Below are 5,782 nucleotides of genomic sequence, written 5' to 3'. Positions count from 1 at the left end.
AATTATTATAATATTTCATAATGATTTCGTCTTAAAACACTTTCTAAACGACATATTAACTTTAATTATATTTATCGTCTATAAGTAAATGAAGCATTCAAGTAGTAAAATGCTACATTATGTAAAATATTTTGAAACAGAACGCAAGTATTGAATTATTTTGTTGATTTCATGGTCAATAGAACGTCGAGATGGGCATTAATGGGCAAGGAGATGGGCATTTCGATATAGGACGTTCAAGTGTAACTGCAACAGTTAAAGACGGCTTTAACTCAACTTAATACTTTATGAATATTGTCCAGAACAATACATTGGCTTAATACAAAGGTAAGGATTAATGTACAATTAATTTAAGCGTTAAGTAAGAACGCTGAAAATTATGGATAATAAATATAAGATTAGGGTCGTCATAAGTTTCTATATACTCGTAGTTTCTAAGGAATAATTAGAAGTAATTCCTGAAGGTAGTATAAGTATATTCAATTAATTGATTAGTAATAATACTTTTAAAAAATTAAATAAACAATAGATAATAAATTGAAAAGCGTGGGGCGACGGTAGCAGTTATTCTAGAAATGTATATATGACAGTATTTTCTTCTGACAAATATTTACATTTGAATTTTCAATTGATTTTGTTGTACATGTGGGTAGTTCAAACATGTCGTACTAGACTCTTAGCTATGATATTGATCGGAAAACTAAGATATTTTTATTATTAATCCTATCGAAAGTATTTTTCTCAAATCTCAAGATTTTAATATCTCCAATGGATTTTTTTTAAGGCGCTTTTTAAATATTGCTCGATTTAACTATCGTAATGTTTCCTCTTTCCGTTCTAAGCTAATATTTCAAAATTGATATAGGAACGTCGCTTCCATGGGATCTTAGTGGTGCGGGTCAAGCAGGGAAGGATTGGCTCTTGTGAGATAGTGACTTGTCGTACATCGACCAACCTACAAAAAGCTCAAGATTTTAGAGAGCTTAAAGAATATTCTTCCAGCATTGGATTTAACTCTTCTTCAATAAGTATAATATAGTAGTATAACTAATATATTATCCATTAGTGACGCTTTAACTTTTATTTAAATTTTTATTCACAGCCCCTTTTTTCATTTTACATTATATGAAATTTGAAAATTCAGTTTCTTTAAAATTCTTTTTGGAATACAAAACAGTTTTTGACCATACTGGTATTATTATTATTATGTGTGCTTCAATTCGTTTTAAAATACCAGTGGTGTAAAAGGAATCGCTATTTCTAAACCTGTAGACACACTGTGTTTGATTTACGGAACTCCTCATAAATTTTTCAAAAGTGTTAAAAAGTTAAGGGGAACAGGGTCAACTCAGCTCGGGGATAAATGAATAAGTAGAACTTGCTCTAGAAAAGCAAAATTGAAGTTTGAGAAAATACTGAAACACGTGTTCGCTGTATACTGTGTGTGTTCGATAACTTGGAAGTAAAGCTATTATACATTTTTTCACAAATTTAGCTTCATTACTCATTTTAATTCCAATGTTTTTGCATTACCCAGAGGTATAGTTGACTTTATATGAGGTATTGTTGATCGATTGTAAGGTAGGTTTCATTAAAAAAAAAGAAAAAGAAAAAAGAAACATGAGTATACATTTATCCCATGAAAAACATAAGTCCAAACTCCTTTTTTATAAACCTAAGAAAATATTACATAATGTCTTCCAATGTATAGATCTGAATTTTCATTACTCAAATGATAAATGAATATATCCTAGACAAGGCGTGAGCTAATGCCTAAATTACATGCTTTTAAAAAATACTAAGTATGTATTAATTAGGAAACAAACGTATGTTTAAAGTGAAATAATTTAATAATAGAGAAATCTGATAGTGACTTTTATCTCCTAGGTACAGATAAGTTTATTACTGTGCATTGGTGGTAGGGGCTTTTCACAATTGAAAAATAGCTCTTCCCCAGAAAAAAAATACTAATTCTTGTATGATGGTGAGGTATCTCAATTTAAATTACAAATAAAGAGACATAGAGGACCTGAGATAAATCTGCACAGTACAATAAAAATTATATATTTATGAAAAAGAAGGGGTGTATACCAAAAAAATTGATTAATAAGCTGTGAATAGAAAACATAAAAAAAGGAGAAAACAAGTTAATTAAAAAAAAAAAATCTTTCCAATAGATAACACAAATTACACAAATTTTATATGAAAAATTGATGTCTCTTTGACCCATTATCAAATGACTAATAACAAGCTACATTCATTTTATTTATACTTTCTTAAAATTGATCCTGGATTTAACACAAACATACACTATGAATATATTAACAAACTGATATGCAGTGCATTTCCATATCATTACCAGCTGACTAGCTTCCATTAAGCTGTTCACACCAGTTCATCCTTATTATTATTCAAACTAACGCCATACATGAACAATAAAAATGAGTAACTTTATAAAAACAATAAAATCGAAAACAAAAATAGTCCGAAATATTAACCAATCTCATTTGCTACAGAGGTCAGTAAAGATTTCTGTAAAGACTTACCAAGCCTTAGGTAGAAACATTTAATATATCTATCTATATAATTTAAGAGTATCCTATCGTTTAAAAATATATATAATATTATATTTATAAAATATATACTGTTGGTTTTACCTCAAATGAGATATACTGGTAGTTTTTCCTCTATATGTTGAAGCGTTGGAACATACAAAAGGCAATGACCTGCCTTGATAATCATGCTTTTAATTTGATAAAAATTATGGAATATTATGAAACGAATTTTGTATCATATTGAGTAAAATTGAATATTAAATAACTCACAGAGTCCATAAATTAATATTGAAAGATTATCGCATTCATTATTAATTCCTATATTCGTTAATTTTAGGTTGGAAATGGCAGTGAGATCGGCCAGGAAAATCCCTTGAAAAACAATGAGGAATAGATTGGCACAGTATACGGTATATGCAGATGATCGTGTTATCACTGGTAGAACACTAACGTCATTATCTAGCGCATTCCAAAAATTCCAGGTAGTGGCTAATAGTATTATAAATATCGAATACACAGAATGTATTACATCCTCCAGAAGTGAATGGAAAAATGAAAATCACATTGCAGCATTCAACTATGAGGAAAATTTCATATATCAGGAAAATAATATAAAAAGATAATGTAAAAACGAGGTTTATTTATAGTTAGAAGTAGGTTTCTTTTTTGGTTTTTTGTTTTTGTTTTTTCTGCACTGGGTTTTCGAAATCTTCTCAACTACATCTTAAGCTAAGCTTATAATAAAGATATACTTTCTCTACATAAAATAAATCTATTTTTTTGTAAATATACGAAAGTTTGGCAATGAAAAGATCTTCGAAACAGATAATTTTATGTAAGATCCACCAAATCAACAAGAGAATCTTGAGCAAATCAATAAAAAAGACCACACAGAAGATAAATGGTAACCATTTAATGTTTATATTTCTGTATGGCAGGACAAAAAGAAATTTTCAGCAAAGAGAATATGATGATATAAGAAGTGAATTCCGATTGACAATGGGCCAAAAGTCAAAAGTCGCAAGTTAAGCTCCTAATATAAACGATGCGGGGAGCAGGTCGTTCCACATTGATTGACTAAAAGACAATGATGAGTATGGCTGCTGTATCCTTTAAAGAGATGAAGGCAATGGTGAGGATGATTCTTCAGAAATAAAATGTATAAGATATCTGTCAGTGGCGCCCAAAGTGGGTGTCGCAAGTGTATACTAAGGCAATAAATTTAATTTCTAAAACGATTCCACAATTTAAAGAAGGATTCCATTCATATGAAAAGGTAACACAATCAACTTTTCTACAGTACGTTCATTTATTTTTTTTGTTCTTGAGTGTCACCATCCTATTTAATGTTTAAATTCGGTAAAATGTGTGCACAGTAGTAAATACATAATTTAGAACAGTGTGATTTATTATTAATGTATTATCAAGTATGTTGACTTTTATTTAATGGTGGTCCTACGGAATGAAAAGTTTACTATATATTAAAGCTAGTTAAATAATTTGCTAAACTTTATAGTAAAAGAACCGGGAAGTAAAAAAGGTAGTTATTTCAATTCAATTTTTGATTACTTTAATCAAAACTATGAATTATTACACTTGTCAAAAAGTCTGCCAAGTATAGGTAGGGGAATAAAAATGGCGGCTGTTTCTAAAACTTTAACAAAACTTACTTTTTCATCGGAGGTCCTATATCTTTAAAACTACCAACAATACTCGAAAACCTAAGAACATTATTTGAAGTATTAGATTTCTTTGCATAAACATGTTTTTAAATTAGTAAATTTTCTAAAATATTGGACCTAATAGAGCTATTTACGTTCAATATTTTTCGAAATATAGCTTTTTAAAAAGCAACTTTTCTTAAAGAAATGAACTGAAAGATCAGTAGTCAGTGAATTTATTTTGAGAAATCTATATCTCACGGACCATTTGACGTACAGAAATCTATTTACACTCAAAAATTACACTCAAAGATAGTTTAATTTACTGCTAAGTAGTTCCTGACGTTTATCTTAGTAGGAGTATTAGTTTTCATGATATTTGCTAAAATATATTGATTCATAGTTGTCCAGACAATAAGTTTGATTTATGAAAAATATATATCTCAAGAACCATTCAACGTACAGATGCCTACTATTAATGAAATTAAAGCTAGTTAAATATACTATAAAATAGTTTATTTTTGTAGGGGCAGTAGTTTTTATGATATTCGACAAAATAAATTCACAAAATATTAATTTCTAGTTGTTCGGATAAAATTTTTGATTTTTGAAATAAATATATCTCAGGAATCATAAGACGAACATATATTAAAAGGAAATTTAACTTACGATAGATAAGTTTATTACACGTATCTTTGTAGGGGTAGTAGTTTTTATGATATTCACATATTAATACTAATTTTGCATTTGAAATTTTTTCGAAGAACTATAAATAAATTTATTTCAGCAGATATCATGAAAACTACTATTACTACTACGAGAATAAACGTAATAAACTACTTTATAGTACTTTAAACTAGTTTTAATTTGAGTACTAATAGACATTAGCTGTACGTTGAATGATTTTTGAGATATATATTTCTCAAAATAAATTTACTCACTGCTGATCTTTCACTACATTTTTTCATGAAATGTTGCTTTTTAAAAATCTATATCTCGAGTACTAATGAATATAAATAGCTGTATTAGGGCTCATATTTTAGCAATTTTTTTGTACTTTAAATGGTGTTATCTTAGGTTTTCTAGTGTTGTTTGTAGTTTTAATGAAATAGAGCTCTGAATGCAAAATAAATTTTTTTAATGTTTTGAAACAGCTGCCATTTTTTATTTCCCCTACTATGCTCGGCATACTCATAAATTTTGACTAGTAATTATACATAGTTTTCATTCAAGTCATAAAAAATTGGGGAGAAATAGCTGAATTTTTTCTCCTTTTCGGTTCTCGTACTAGAAGGATAAACATTCCTTTCTTCCCTCCCTCCGTTCGTCAGAAATGACCATTTGAGCATTTAATTTGCACTGAGTTTATTATTATTCTGCTATATGTTTAATCGGTTTTTTCAATGATATTGCCGCTATCTAAAAAATTTCAATGCTACCTTTATCACCTTCTTATACATCAAATTTAATGTGGAAATAAAACTTTTTAATGTGTACCAACTAGTATGTTCAAGGTTTAATATTTGAATAATTGATATTCATTATCAGTAGTCATTAAAATATATA

Source organism: Halyomorpha halys, unplaced genomic scaffold (genome assembly GCF_000696795.3).
Source record: "Halyomorpha halys isolate HHAL.00 unplaced genomic scaffold, Hhal_1.1 Scaffold664.1, whole genome shotgun sequence".
Classification (NCBI taxonomy): Eukaryota; Metazoa; Arthropoda; class Insecta; order Hemiptera; family Pentatomidae; genus Halyomorpha; species Halyomorpha halys.
Note: the sequence above shows the minus strand (reverse complement) of the source record.